Genomic DNA, 16,101 nt, shown 5'->3' with positions numbered 1-16,101 from the left:
CCGGGGCGCGGCACCCTGGCGCTGCTGGGGGCGCCGGCTCCCGGCGGAGGCACCCCCAAGGTCGCTGGAGTGACCAGCCGCCCCTGCTCCCTCCCGCGTGACCCCTGCCCTCCTGGGCTACTCCCTGGCTTCCCAGCCAGCTCACTCGCTCGCTCGCTGGCTCGTCGAGGCCCTGGAGTTGTTGGGGACGGCCCGGGTCACCCTGAGGCCCCCGGGTGCTCAGATCACACACAGACGCCCGCCGCGGTCACTGCTTGGTCCGCCTGGCCCCCAGAGGCCGCCCACCCAAGGCCACACCGGCGGCTCGGGCAGGAGGCCTCTCCGGAAGCGGGGGTCAGCGCTTCCCTGTTGCGCTGTCCGAAGGGGGTCGCTTCTGCAGCAACCCAAGCCCCGGCCAGCGCCCCCCCGCCCGCCTGGCTGGCCCCCAGCCCCTGCCCGGGCCGGCTCCGGGCTGCGCCCCAGGGGGAGGCCGCTTCAGAGCTGGCGCCGGCCACCGTTCTTCCTCCCAAGTGAAGGTGGCCGCTTCCTGCGCTGGGCCGCGTGGAAGGCCCGGGAACAGGGGGGCCGTGGCCGCCGGACCCCGCTGGCAGGGTGGTGCTGAAGGGCGAGAGGCAGGAGCAGAGGCCTCCGCCAGCCGCTGTTTGAGCGCCGCAGGCAGCTGCGGAACAGCCCGTGGCCAGAGGACCGTCCACGCCGCTGCCCCTGGTCCAGGGTAGCATCTTCCTGGAGCCCTCCTTGCTTAGGGGAGAGGGGGCGCTTCCGCCCGCAGGCACTAGGACCCATGTTTTGACGCCCCCCCTCCGGGTGAGGCACGGCCAGCTGTCTAGAACCTTCGATGCTTCGAGGCTGTCCAGCAAGCTCCGGCGGGGTCAGCAGGAACGGCCCCTGCGGGGGTGGCTGCCCCCCTGTAGCCGCTCTGGGGGCTGGTCAGCGGCAGAGCCTGGTCTCCGTTTATTCTTCTGAAACAGCGTAACTGGCGCTGGCCGCAGTGTCTCGCGCGGGGAAGCTCGGAGGTGGCCACGGAGGGACAGGGCGGCGCCTCAGCGCCCCCGCGCCAAGTCAGGGCCGGCGCAGAGCGCGTGGTAAGCTGGACGAAGACAGCAGCCGTTGTTGTTTGTCTCCGCCGGCAGGCACGACCTAGCCGGTCAGCGTGCCGCCTGGGCAGCAGGGCAGGCCGGCTGGGCGGGCTGGGCGGCTCGGACCGGCCCCTGCGCGCAGATGCCGAGCGCAGCGCCACCTCGCGGCTCCCCGTGCTATTGCAGGTGGGAGAGCGGAGGCGGAGCAACCGGGCGGGCGGGGTCCAGCCTGCAGCCGGGCGCCCCGTCATTGAGGGCTGCGTTACCCCCTGCACAAACGGGCACAAAGGGCTGCATTATGGACAGAAACCTTGTCATTAGGGGGCACCGGCTGGAGCGAATCAATTGCTCAGATTGTCATGCGCTCGCGGGCCTGTGGCGCAGGGGCGGGAAGCGACAGGCTCTTTTTGGGGTGTCCACCCCTGCGTGCGTGTGTCCGTGTGTCTCCACGTGTCTGTGCGTGCAGCCCCGGGATGAGCCACTGACTGCCACGCCTGAGGGCGGTAAAAGCCCAGGAACACTGACCAGCGGCCGGCCTGCAGCCCAGCACTCAGGACTGTCCATCCGGTGGCCAGCATGAGCTCCGGCCGCCCGGGGTGCTGGCCCTCCCCCGCTGGCCGCCGCGGGCCGTGGCCGCATCTGTCCTGTCTGTCCTCCTGGCTTGCTCTGGCAGAGGCCGCGCGTTTGGGGCCCTCCCCGGGGTCCTGGCGGCCTCTGCCCTGCTCTGCCCAGCTCCGGCCGACACCTGGCACTGATGCCTGAGCACCCCTGGCACGCAGGTTTGTCACAAGTTGGTGCAAATGTGGGTAGGCGTCACGGGGCGGCCGGGTGGGCTTGGGGTGGCCGTGAGGGGCTGAGTCGCTCCTGCGCTGCCGAGGGCGGTCACCCTGGCCTGGGCACAGCTGGCTGCGGTGTTGACTGGCCTCCCGCAGGTGGCCAGCAGGGAAGCAGCTTCTGGGTGACTCCAGCCAGCGCCCGAGCCGAGGAGGAGACCCTGCGTTAGTTCTTGGGCCGGGAAAGACGCACCAGCGGTGTGGGGGCTGGTGCCGGCCGGCGGGAGCCTGGGGTGGACGGGGCAGCTGGGCAGCAGCCCGCAGGGTGCCCGCTGCTCCCATCTCAGGGGCGCCAGACCGCATCAGTGCTCCCGCTGGGCTGTGTGAGCTCCTGCCGGCTGGACTCTGGGGGTTCTGGGGATCCGCGGGGCTTAAGACAAGCAGAAATGCCCACTGGAGTCCAGGGGACGTGTCCTCTGAAACCTGAACCCAGAAGAAGGGTGTTGACGCACCAGGGGGCTGAGGTTGGGGGCCAGGGGGTGTGGGTTGGGGGGCCAGCGGGGCTGGGGGTGGCTGCGGGGTCTGGCGGGTGCTGAGCTGGGGCTGGAGCAGCAGAGGGGTGCAGATTAAAGAGGGGCGCGTTAACGTGAAACTCACACCAGCCAAGGCCTGGGACACGTTCGAGGGCGGGAGATGGTCAGACTTGGGGTCTCCAGCTCGGGGTTTCATGCCCCCAACCCGAGCAGAGAGGGCCACGCTAAAACTAGCCTCTACACCCCCGGTGAGCACACGCGGCCAGCGGGTCCCGTTCGTCAGGGTGGCTGCGGGCAACCGTCGTCCTCAGCAGCCACAGACTCTGGAGCCTCAGCCCAGGCGGGGACACATCGGCGCTGCCATGCACATCCGGAGGCCCGCGCTGGCCGCTCTCAAGAGCAGAGAGAAGCGCGCCCTCTCCTGTCGGGGTGAGGTCCACCCTGGGCTTGAGAGTCCGAGCTCTGGCCCCCAGAAGCCGCTGAGGGCCAGCTGTCTGCACGGCCGGCTGTGTGACCTCCGGCAAGTTACTTAACCTCTCTGTGCCTTTTTTTTTACCGTCACGCGGGTCCCGGCTCTCCGGCCCGGTGGAGAGACCCCGGCACGGGCTCTGGGCTCCGGAGGGCTCAAGCCGCCGCCCCACCAGCCGCAGTGAGCCCCGGGGCCAGGGCGCGGATAGCCGGCCTCTGCACCGGCGCGGGGAAGCTGGCCCTCCGTGTCTGCTTCCTTCTCCGGCTGGGACTGGAGGGCCGCAGTGTCTGGTGGGGAGCCCCTGGGGTGAAGCAGGAAAAGTGCTGAGTGTCCTGGGGGCCCGCAAGCGCCAGCCAAGAGAGGAGCTTCCAGTCTGGAAGGAACAGACTTGCCAGTTTCTGGTTCCCTTTTTCTGTTCACCCCCCTCCCCGCTCCCCCCCCCCCCCGCTGTCTCTGGCCCCAAATGTCTCACTCAAGGCCCTGGGGTCAGGATGCCCTGGGGGTGATGATGCCCTGGAGGGTGGGGGGACGAGAGGTGGGGGAGGAGGAGTGAGGTCGCCCTGGGCGGTAAGGATGCCTTGGGGGTCAGGATCCCTCCCCCTGGGGATGAGGACAACCTAGGGGTCAGGATCCCCCTGGGGGTGAGGTCACCCTTCTGGGGGGGTGAGGTCGCCCTGGTGGGTAAGGATGCCTTGGGGGTCAGGATCCCTCCCCCTGGGGATGAGGACAACCTAGGGGTCTGGGGGGGGGTGAGGTTGCCCTGGGGGTGAGAACCTAGGGTTCAGGACCCCAGGGGGGTGATGATGCCCTGGGGGGTGATGATGCCCTGGGGGGTGATGACGTGTGCATGCCCCCAGGCAGGCCTCTGGCTGTCTCCATGTAAACTGGGAGGTGGCAGGACAGGAGAACTGCGGGACACTGTCCTTGAGGAGCGTGGACACCCAGGAGGCGCCAAAGCTGGGGCCCTGGGGCCCACACCACCACCACCAGGACCCCAAGAGGAGCTCTGCAGAGAGAAGATTCCGAAATGCCCGCTTAGACTAGCTGACTCGGGGCCTCCCAGGCCGAGGGAGGAGAGAAAGGGCCCCGGAAGGAGGTCGCTCAAGTTCCCAGAGCTGCTAACACCCAGGCCAGGGGGTGCTGGTCCCAGCTCATTCTCATCTGGCATTGGGGATTCCAGGGCCCAGGCCAGGGCCCCAAGGCCAGAACCCAGGGCCTGGCTGAGCCCAGCAGGGCCCGGGAAGGGGACCGTCGCTGTCCAGGGCACCCATGCAATGGCCAGAGACCCCAGGCTCCTGGACAGCCACCCTGGTAGCGTCAGGGAAGTCGCCACAATGACCAGGCACCTGGGCGGCAGTGGCCAGCGCGATGGCCCCCACTGCCGCCCAGAGGCAGGGTCAGGACACCCGTGTTTACAACAACAACAGCTCTTTGGGCACCAGGCCCGGCCAGCTGAGGGCGTCTGGCTCAGTCAGTGGGGCCCTTGGTTCAGGGTGAAAACCTGAGGTCTGGCCACAGTGGCCTTGACACACTGCCATTAGGAAGCCCCAGAGAGACGCCACTGGGGTAGGCGGTGGAACAGGCGACTTCCCTGCCGGGCGCCGGGTGGGGGCTGTGCTGAGACGCCCGTTGTTAATAACAGAGTGATGAGTTGACATGGCAACAGCCCAGGCGGATGCCTCGCACGGCTCAGGTGCCATTGGGGCTCCGGCGCTGCACACGACTAACTCATTTAGAGCTTGGCCTGGAGCCCCTGAGAGGTGGGCGCTGTCATCACCCTCACTTGACAGGGAGGGTCTCGGTCACTGCAACTTTATCAGTTGTGGCAGTTTCACCTCAGAGACCTTTTATGCAACAGTGTGCCACCTGGATCACGGAAAGGGCCAATCAGGCGCGAGCTATGAGCTGATTGGTCCTACACGGTCCAATCAGCCACAGGATTGAAAAATGGCCCAATCAGGCTTGTGGGCGGGGCAGCCTGAAAGAGGATATAAGCCAGGGTCAGCCGGGGCTGAGGGAGAGATGACACCAGCCCCGGAGCCCAGGAGCTGACAGTCATTGTGAATTCACAGAGTAGGAAGTGGCCCCCAGGGTGAACAGAGGACACATTCCTGGACCTGGATGCCTCCATGATGCTCGTCCGGTGGGAGACACCGTGTGTTTTCTAGGCTGATCACACAGCTGTCCACTGGCCTCGGCGAACAGTCAAGGCCCCACATCTCCCTGAAGGCCAGGCCCTTCTGCTGACCAGTCACCACAAATCTCGGTCCCTGCACTGTCTCTGCCATTCTCACTACAACGATCTAGTGTGCTCTGCTTAAACTGTGCTCTTAAGGTGACTTCTAGGTGTTTTAGCTATAAAGGGGACTCAGCATTTGCTGCCCACTGTCTCCCTCCATGAACTACTCTTTGTAATAAACTCAGTTACCTGCATCATGGCCTCGTCTTGCATGCAGTGCTTTACCGTCCTTGGGGTGATAGGTACTACCTTTTTGAAGCTTTCAAGCTGCCTTCTGCGTCCCCTGGAGCTGGTGTTCTCATTCTAGAACTCTCTTCTGCTTGAGTCAAGAGCGGAGCTCATGTTTCAGACCAAGCTTGGGGCATATCCAGACGGTTCTGTTTGTAGAAATGACATTTATAACCTGGGTGGGGAGGGGGCTGTGGCTATGGGGGGGCGGGGAGGCAGTCGCTACAACAGACCGTCACCCACATATGTTGATTACATGCTGAACACCCGAAAGCCCCAGCAGCAAAAACTAATACTGCTTCAACAAGGAAGAAGCCTGCATCATCCAGACGAAAAGACTTGAGAGCTGCTCATTACATTCGTGGCTTTTCACATGACAGAGCTTCTTCCTCCGACCTTGATAGGATCCTTCGCGGCAACGTAAGCAACATCAAGCGCTTTCACGTGATCAAAAGTCAGGGAAACGTCAGACCAGGGAATCTGGTGGTCGCGGCGGGGGCCGTCCCTGCTGGGGGCCGCCAGGGCTGATGAGAGAGAACCAGACACCACTCACGACCTTCGCGACATACATTCACTTCTCCAACTTTCATTTCCACAAAACCACCAGCTGCGTGGTCGTCGTCAGGATAGCTCACATCATTTGCTAGACTGCGATGCCCCATGAAATCCCGTCTCCCGAACCACTGAAATTCTGACGGAAGTTTTGTTTTACTCATTTCAACGTGGAAACCTTTCGCTGAGCAGCTGTGGCCTGGCTCAGTTGGGAACTTCATGCTTTATGTTCCAAGTTCGTAAATGCTAAAATCACCAAAGAGGTTTCATCAGAATATGATTTGTATCAGCTCCGAAATCAATCCCCTGCAAGGGTCAGGACGGCAGGCTGTGTGATATCTCTAGGCTGCGTCCCCGAGCATCTAATAGCACTATGAATTATTTACTATTACAAAATGTTCCCCAATTGTTGAGAGCCAGCAAGAAGGGATGTGTGGGTGTGAGCAGGGAAGTCAGGGCCCAGGGTCATTCATTGTGCAAAAATGTGCTGCGTCGGGCTCCCCCTGGTGGCACAAGGGGTTAAAGCGCAGCAGGATGAAGCTGTGGGCGACCAGAGATCCCCGGCCAGGGAGGGACCCCCAGGGCGCCGCAGACCCCTCCTGTCTCCCCGCTGCGCCCCTCAGCCGTGGGTTTGAGTCCATCTGCCTGTCCTGCTCCCCGCTCCATCTCTGGTGAATCCGCTCACCCACCCCCCATCTCTGGTTGTCACCCCAGTTCTTGTCTGCATCAATACACAATAAACAAATCTTAGAAAACAAAGAAATCCATTGTGTGGCTTTAAAAAAAAATGTGCTGTGCTCCTAATAAAAGACAGGGTGAAACGGGTGAGGGGGTTTCTCTCTTGCCACCAGGCGAATCCTCCCTCAGACATACTTTTGTGTGTGACATCAGAGATGCCCCCCCACACCCCCCCCCCATAACCTCCACTGCAGTCAGAGCCTCTATGGCTGCTTGTTTTGCAGACCAGGAGTGAGACATACGGAGATGACGCTGTTGGTCTCAGGGGGCTGTGAGGTGGGGTGATGCCTTGCCCGGGAGGGCCTCACACCTCCGACTGTGCAGGGAGGAGCCCGAGGACTCGGAAAGTCGAGAAACACGTCAGACCGAAAGTCGTCAGCTGCCTCGAGCCCAAAGCACCTTCTGGCCGGGACCCGTGGAAAAGGGTCAGACGTGGCCAGACACGTCTGGGAGGAAAAGAGCAAAATCAAATCAATATAAACACGGCCACAGCCACCCCCCTACAGGTCTCTCCCCCACATCTGCCTTCGCCAGTCCGGGGTCAGGGAACAAGCCCGGTTTCTCCATCATATGCTCACTGCTCCCTGTGGCTTCCTCAGGCCTCCTCCTGGCTCCATCCTGTTCCTTCTCCTCAGATTCCTTCTCTCTGCTCAGCTCCACCCTCCTTTGGGTGGGGCAGGGAGCCTGAACTCCCCCTTTTCCTGGGGTCCCCCGTTACAAAAGGACTGTGTCAGCTCGTCACGTATTGAATTGCGAAGTGAACATGCAACTGTTCAGGTAAAACTGAGGAAATTCAGAAGGCAGAAATATTCTCCAGGACACCAATGCTTCTTCTTGGCGGCCAGTTTTAGCCTCACAGTGAACAGCAAGGTGTGCAACAAGACTGGGAACACTCGAGGAAACAAGGTCTTTGTGCCCCAAGGCCCAGCCACGGGACAGTTTCCAGCAGAGAGGTTCTCAGACCTATTGTTTTTCTGGACAAGAAACCTTTTTTTTTTTTTTTTTTTAAGATTTTTATTTATTCATACAGAACTAGGGTACAGGCCAGAGATGCGGAGGGTGAGAGGCTCCCCGTGTCCTTCTTGTTGACTTCACCCCAAGGGAGGCTCGCTTCCCCCCTCCCAGGTTTTTTTTTTAAGATTTATTTATCGATGCACACAGAGCTGGGGTGCAGGCCAGAGGCGCAGGGGCGGTGAGAGGCTTCACCAGAGACAGAGTGGGGAGCAGGACAGGCAGGTGGACAAAGTCCACTGCTGAGGGCAGCAGCGGGGAGACAGGAGGGGTCTGCCGTGCCCTGGGGGTCCCCTCCAGGGCCGGGGATCGAACTCGCGCTGCAGCGGCTGTGTCTGGCTTCACAGTGCCGCGCTCTGACCTAACGCGCCACCACGGAGGGGCCTGCTGAGTGTCCTTCTTCACCAGGGAGGGGTTGGCTTGACGGGGCCGTTGAGGGGGTTCTCTGCTCACAGGGCTGTCGGCCTGGGGCGCTGTAGGTAAAAAGCTGGGTCTAGAGTCGGGAAAGGGCCTTTGCAGAATTTCTTCTGCTGTTTGAAATCTAAACGCATTCTCTCCGTGGAGGCAAATTCGATATTCAATACAAAAGTTGAATTATTTCCTCGGTTCAGAGCTCGACTCTTGATGTCCCCCACCGCGAACTCCGCCAGCCACGAAGATACATAAAGTCCTGGATGCGGTCCGCTAGGCGTCGGGTTTCTGGAAGAAAGCTTCAGAGTCTGAACCACTTTTCTTAAATAAATAAATAGCCTCACTTAACTCCTTGGCTTATAATTTTTTTTTTTTTTTGGTGAAAAGCCCCGCAAAAGAGTCAATAAAAAATCAGGCGCTCATTAAAGCGCTTTATATCCTGTCTCAGAGCAACGTGTGCCATGATGCAGGCGCCCAGGCCACGGGCGAGCCTGGGTCCGTGCCGGCCGGACACTGAGGGCACCAGGTGGGGAAGACGCCTCTTCTCGGCGAAGCCCTGTGCGAGCAGGGCCTCCGTGGGGCGCAGGGGTTGAAGCGCAGTGCAATGAAGCTGTCGGCCACCGCTGCAGCACGAACGAGTTCGATCCGCGGCCAGGGAGGTGACCACAGGGCGCAGCAGACCTCTCCTGTCTCCCCGCTGCTCCCCTCAGCAGTAGGCTTCATCCGTCAGCCTGTTCTGCTCCCCGCTCTCTCTCTGGGGAGTCCTCTCACCGCCACACCTCTGGTCTGTACCCCAGTTCTGGTGTGCATAATTTTTTAAAGAGAGAGATGAATGATTACAATTGAGATAAAAAAAATGTACAAAATGATGTAAAAATAAACTATTATAGTAAAAAAAAAAAAAACAAAGAGAGAGAGGAATGTTACTATGGGGCATCTTGACCACCCCCCAAAAAAAAGCATTTACCACACTGATAAAGTTCCTTTGTGCATTTAAAGTCCCCGCCTCCCAATTCCAAGTTTGGGATCAGGGGCTTAAAACACCAAACCCAACCATAACACAAGAGCGTCCCTGCTGGAACTCAATCCCCCTACACCACGCCACACGTGAGTCTCTCCGGGCTGAGGGGGCCCCGGAACACGTTCAGAGTTAAACCCCTAACGTCCTAAGGAGCCAGGCCCCAGTAACGCTGCCCGAGCAAAGCACACGTCAAGAACCATCAAGCCGGTCATTCTGAGTGAGCGGGTGTTCCAGGGCAGCCCAGAGTGGACTGGGCGCCTGTCTGTGGGCCTCACCCGCACGCTCACAACTCAGTTACACTACAGGGACACACAGAAGGGTCAATACGAGTTTATTTACAAAAAGGACAGGAACAGAGACAACCCAGGGAGAGAGAGGTACAAGATAACTAGAATATGTTACCGGTGAGCTGACTGGGAGCTCTGTAACAAAGTAACTGAAAGCCCAGAGTCACATGGTCCCGAGAGCCATTTCCAGGCGACAGAGATAGTTGGACAATATGGCGCCCTATGTATCCCCCAGAGTCCCAGAATTCCTGCTGGCTCCGCCCTGGGGTCCTCGCAGTTCTCTCCCAGGTGCTGCTGGGAGTTGTAGTTTCCAGTCCCTGGAGCAGGGGGCAGTGTCCAGAAAGCTGGAGTTGGGGGGTGGGATCCACAAGACTCCCCAGAGTTCCTTCAGGACGTCCTTCCCCTTGACAAAATGGCCCCTATTTATCCCCCAAATGTCCCAGAATTCCTGCTAGCTCCGCCCTGGGGTCCTCGCAGCTCTCTCCCTGGTGCTCCTGGGAGTTGTAGTTTCCAGTCCCTGGAGCAGGGGGCGGAGTCCAGGAAGCTGGAGCAGGGGGTGGGGTCCACAAGACTCCCCAGAGTTCCTTCAGGACGTCCTTCCCCTTGACAAAATGGCCCCTATGTATCCCCCAATGTCCCAGAATTCCTGCTGGCTCCACCCCGGGGTCCTCGCAGTTCTCCCCCGGGTGCTGCTGGGAGTTGTAGTTTCCAGTCACTGGAGTAGGGTGTAGGGGCCAGAGAGCTGGAGCAGGGGGCGGGGTCCACCAGACTCCCCAGAGTTCCTTCAGGACGTCCTTCCCCTTAACAAGGGGACAGGGTGAACCCCGGGGATAGGGGGTGTGAGAGGGGGGTATGCCTGTGAGGTGGGCCAATGTGGGGGGAGACAGACTCCAGAGACAGAGTGGGGAGCAGAACAGGCGGGTCCACTGACACCCACTGCTGAGGGGGCGGCGGGAGACAGGAGGGGTCTGGGGCACAGCGCTGAGCCCCCCAGGATCTACCTCATTTTAATGTTACTGTTTTGTAAACAATTCAGTTTGTCTCTGAGTTAATCCTGTTTCTTTCCTTGAAACACCAACACACACGGAGAGAGATGAAACACTCAGAGGACCCTGCATCCCGGGGTGTGGCCGGCAACGCCCTGGGGGCTGATGACAGATGCACAGCAAAGGACCCCAGGAGCTGACCTTGGGCTCCTTGCTGACCACACGGAAATCCTGACCGGGGCATCATGGCCAGATCCACAAGCCAAGCCTTCAGCAGGCAGAGCTGAGGTTCCACGCTTCCTGCTTCCGCGACTTCAGTCTCCTTTTCTGCTGCCCCTGTGGCTGACCAATAACAAGGCTGGGACCTGGGCCCTCCCCGGGGCGCAGCGGGTCAGAGCGCAACACTGAGAAGCTAAAGCGCTGCAGTGTGAGTTCCATCCCCGCCGGCCCCAGGGGGGACCACAGGGCGCGGCAGCCCCCTCCTGTCTCCCCGCTGCCCCCCTCAGCAGTGCACTCCGTCCGCCGGCCTGTTCTGCTCCCCGCTCTGTCTCTGGGGAGTCCTCTCACCGCCCCTGCACCTCTGGCCTGTACCCCAGTTGTGTGTGCAGAAATAAAGCTGCAAAAGCCTTCCAGCTGCAAGGGGCCCGCACCCCACCACACCCAGCCACACGCGGACACTTCGGCTATGTTGCCACCTGTTGTGATTTGTCCAGCCCCCACGTGGCGAAGGCCGGCACCCCCAAACACACAGGTTCACAGAACCTGTATTACTGCACCGGCGTCTCCCACTGCCCAGGCTGCCACGTGGCTCTGTCTTTGCAAAGGCCTCATTTGTCGTCCACTGTGTGTGTTGATTTAAGATTTATTTATTTGTGCACACAGACCTGGGGTACAGGCCAGAGGTGCAGGGGGTGAGAGGATTCACCGGCGAGAGCGGGGAGCAGGACAGAGGGACTGAAATCCACTGCTGAGGGGAGCAGTGGGGAGAACAGCGGGGTGTGCCCCGTGGGTCACCGCCAGGGCCGGGGATCGAACTGTGCGCACCCCGAGGGCCCCCGTGTGTGTTGATTTTACAGGCTCAAAAGCAACAGAATTAACGTTGAAAAGGACAGATGGGAAAAGCATTTGAGGACAGACGTCGGCAAGCTCCCACGGGGAGCTCGGAACACTGCGTTCAGATGGAGCCTCTCAGGGAGCGCTGAAGCCCGAGGCCCCCGGCAGAAGGTGGTAGCTGTACCCACGCGCCCCACGGAGGGAACGCCCCGGCTTGCGGGCTGGAACCCGGGAAACACCGCGCCAGGCCTCGCCTGCAGCCGGCCACGCCGCCCCGGGACCCAGTGGCCTGCACCCGGCTCTGCGTGGCCTCGCGGCCGCTCCCTGTCCCCACGTCCTGGCCTCACGCCCCTCAGCCGGACCCTGCAGGCCTCGCCTGCCCTCAGGAGACCCGCGCCCGGGTGCGGCCTCCGCCCCCCTCAGCCTCCGGCCGCTCCCACAGGTGACCCCGCCGGCTGACGTCAGCCCTCTCCTCATCCTGTGTGACCCCCTTCGCCCCCGGCTCCGTTAGCGGCCGTCGGTGGGGAGGGAGCCCCCTCCCCGGGCCGAAGGCAGGTCCACACAGCAGGCTGGTGTCCCCCACGGAGCGCCCGGCTTGGGGCGTCCCCCCAGGACCCGCAAGCTGGCGCATCTGCCACCCCCACCACCTCGGTGTTTGTTACTGTGACCTGCCACGCAGTTGTTACAGGGCATGGAGAGGGCACCCCTGAACCCCCAAACCTGCCTGCTCAAAATGGGTTCCGCCCTCCGCCGCATCGAGACAAAACATTTAAGACCTTTCGTGGAAATGGAACCTCCCCTTTCCTGGGGACCCCGTTACACAGGGGCATCTGTCCTTGCTTATTGCCACTATGTTCGTTTATTTTTTTAAGATTTATTTCTTGATGCAGACAGAACTGGGGTGCAGGCCAGAGGGGCAGGGGGTGAGAGGCTTCACCAGAGACAGAACAGGCAGATGGACGAAGCCCACTGCTGAGGGGAGCAGCGGGCGGGTCAGGAGAGGTCTGCCGCGCCCAGTGGTCACCTCCAGGGCAGGCGGGGATCGAACTCGTGCTGAGGCGGCTTTAGCTTCTCAGTGCTGTGCTGTAACCCGCTGCGCCCCCAGGGAGGGCCCTGCTTCTTTGTAAATTCGTTCAATTATGTTTATTGAGGTAACATGGATTTACAATTTCGTTTAGGGGTCCAGATTCACGCCCCTACAAACATGACCCCACCAGCACCATCCAAGCCCCGGTAACCACCCGCCACAGCCCACAGGCCTCGTCCCCCCACCCCGCCTCACTATCTCCTGATTTCTACACCAATATCCTTCTAACTGATTTCTTCCAGACTTAATTTCTATCTAAAGTGGAACCAAATCACTCTCTGGCTCAGCTCTAATTCCTTCCCATTATCTATGGAATAAATTGCCCAACCCTTCGATGCTAAAGAGGGCTTTAAAAGAAGGGTCCTGGCCCTCCCTGGGGGCGCAGCGGGTTAAAGCACAGCACTGAGAAGCTTAAGCCACTTCGCATGAGTTCGATCCCCGCCTGCCCCGGAGGTGACCCCAGGGCGCGGCAGCCCCCTCCTGACCCGCCCGCTGCTCCCCTCAGCAGTGGGCTTCGTCCATCTGCCTGTTCTGCTCCCCGCTCTGTCTCTGGTGAAGCCTCTCACCGCCCCTGAGCCTCTGGCCTGTACCCCAGTTCTGCATGCACAAATAAACAAATCTTTAAAATAAAAGAAAAAGAAATAATTACCTATCCAAATCTGGAAATATAATACCCTGTGGTACCTTCTAGAAGCACCGTTTGAGACTGTGGCACGAAGGACCACAACCGTTCAGAACTGTTACTGGGCCCTCCCTGGGGGCGCAGCGGGTTAAAGCGCAGCACCTTGAAGCTGTCCCCAGCCCCCCAGCACGAGTTCGATCCCCACCCCAGAGGGGACCCCCAGGGCGCGACACACCCCTGCTGTCTCCCCGCTGCTCCCCTCAGCAGTGGGCTTCATCCGTCGGCCTGTTCTGCTCCCCGCTCTGTCTCTGGGGAGTCCTCTGTTCCCCAGCCCCCCACACCTCTGCCCTGTACCCCAATTCTTGTATGCATAAATAAATACTAAAAGAAAAAAAAGATCCGAGACTTACACACGCCCGCCCGTCCAATCTGGAATTGTAGTCGGGGAAACAATATCGAGTCTTCTGACCCATGAGTGTAATGTATCTACCTGTCCAGTTCCTCGAGTGTCCTCTAATTTCTCCCGAGAAAATCATCTCCAGCCGGGAGTTTCCACGTTTTTTATTAAGATTTATTCCTAGGTGGAATAGGCTGGACGGTAGCCCAGGGATATCAGATCCCAACACTTAGTATCTTCCATGTTACCTCATTGGGAAAAGGGGTCTTTGCAGATGTCACGAAGGATCTTGGCAAAGGAGAAAGTTCTGGGTTAGCCAAGCAGGTCCTGGATGTCATCGGTCTTTATCGGAAGTGTCCTGGGACTTCTGCTCTGCAGACCTGGAGGAAACCGCTCTGGACTTGAACCAAGATTATGCTACTTTGTTATAGTAAACCATAGGAAACTACTAGGTAACGGATACATTCGTTTCTGGCTTCACTTTTAAAAATAATTCCAATTGTTTACTGCTGGTATGACTTTAAATTGCTTCCAGCAATTTGCAAATTCACTCATTAATACCCCCAGCTTATAGATTATTTTAATTTTAGATGCACACAATCCGTGTTAGATAGGACACACTACCTATGCTTTCTCCAAATAATAGATGTATATATTCCTCTCCAATTCTTCCCCATTTTTTCCTCGCCTTTCTGGGATGGCTGGGATACCCCACACAGTGCTGAAGTACATCCTCTTAGATTTTTTTTTTTTTTAAGATTTGTTTATGCAGACAGAGCTGGGGTACAGGCCAGAGGTGCAGGGGCGGTGAGAGGCTTCCCCAGAGACAGAGTGGGGAGCAGAACAGGCAGATGGACTGAAAACCACTGCTGAGGGGGGCAGCGGGGAGACAGGAGGGGTCTGCTGCGCCCCGGGGGTCCCTCCCTGGCCGGGGATCGAACTTGTGCTGCAGCGGCTGCAGACAGCTTCACAGCGTTGTGCTTTAACCTGCTGCACCAGCAGGGAGGGCCCCAAAAGGAAAAAAAAGTAAAAGCAGCCACAGTAACCAACATCCCCTAGCTAACAGGTCCAGTTAGAAATCGGTCTCAGAAATCAGGAGCAGCGTGGATGACTCCTTCCAGCTGCTCCAGACTCTCCCGCCTGCTCACTCCCTACGCAGGCGGGTCAGCACCCCAACACTGTCTTCCTCGCCTTTTCTCTTTCTAAACTGCCTGATAACTGCTGGGAAATGATTTTCAAGTCCATTATGGCCCCTCACAAGCAGGACAGTTTGGGGGGCCCTCCCCTCTTTCAGGGGTAAAACAGGAGCATGGTCTTGTTTCCTTTCTTGAAACACCACCCCCGTCTCCCTCACCTTGGCCAGAATGTGGGCTCCCTTTTCTGTCTGCTCTGCTGCATTCAAGAAACCCTCAGACTCTTCATTTTTAAAAGAATTTTACTAATAAGGCCCTCCCTGTTGGCGTGGTGGGTCAGGACGCAGCACCTCAAGCTGGCCGCAGCCGCTGCAGCGCGAGTTCGAGCCCCACCCCGGAGGGGACCCTCAGGGCACAGCACACCCCTCCGGTCTCCCCGCTGCTCCCCTCAGCAGTGGAATTCATCCGTCAGCCTGTTCTGCTCCCCGCTCTGTCTCTGGTGAAGCCTCACACCCCCTGCACCTCTGGCCTGCACCCCAGCTCTGTGTGCATCAATAAATAAATCTTTAAAAAAATTTTTTTTTACTAATAAACCGAAACTAAAGTCCCCAAATCTTCAGAACGTGTGACCCTAACTCTAAAAGCAAACATTCCCTTCTACAGAAAAGAGCCGGTAAGGCTTTGCAAAGTTGGGGGGGAGGCAGTGCTGAGGCCTCTTTGCAAATTGCCTCAGCTCAGGTGCTGGCCGACCTGGGTGTCCAGGCCCAGAAATGCTGAATCACGTCCCTCAGACACGTGTGCATACAAACCAAAAACACCCAAGCATTAAGTCACAAGGAACGATGGCAGAGCCAGGGAAGTGGTTTCTGGAGTCATTTGGCCAGGACCTTCCTCCCTGGTAGAAAAAGTATTAAAATTATATTCAAAACGACTGGCTCCCAGAGGGAGGGGAGAGGCTCCCTGGGCGGTGCCAACGTGTGCCCGCATCCTAGGAGTTCTCCAGGAGGGGAAACCAGAGGCGGACAAGTCTTGTACCTGCGAGGCTCCGCTTCCCGGGCTCCCCTGGCTGCGCGCCCGCCCGCCGGAGACATCCCTGCTCGCTTTCGCTTTCGGGGAAGGTTGGCCCTGGCGAGGGGGGGGGGGGGGGCTCCTGTCCGCTCTGGCCCACGGGGCGCTGGGGGGTCATGGCACCCTGGCAGGCCCCCCTAAGCACTCACAGGCGACCCTAACCTGGAGCCCAGCTCAGGCCCTGCCACGCAGATGCCCAGCGCAGGGTCTCTCGTAGTCGTGAGCAAAAGAGCCTCATTAGAAAAGAAAACCACAGACGGCTGCCCGTGCCAGGCGGCCTGGCACACCGCAGACGCCCTCGCGTCAGCTGCAGGAGAAACGCAGTCCCTACCCCTTCCCCCAAGGCCGCGGGGAAGAGCCTGGGCTCGCGCCCCCGCCCCTGACCGCGGGTCTGCGCCCAGCCGGGAGCGCGTCCCG

This window comes from Condylura cristata, unplaced genomic scaffold (assembly GCF_000260355.1).
Source record: "Condylura cristata isolate star-nosed mole 26May11 unplaced genomic scaffold, ConCri1.0 scaffold00050, whole genome shotgun sequence".
Taxonomy (NCBI): Eukaryota; Metazoa; Chordata; class Mammalia; order Eulipotyphla; family Talpidae; genus Condylura; species Condylura cristata.
This window is presented reverse-complemented; position numbering follows the sequence as displayed.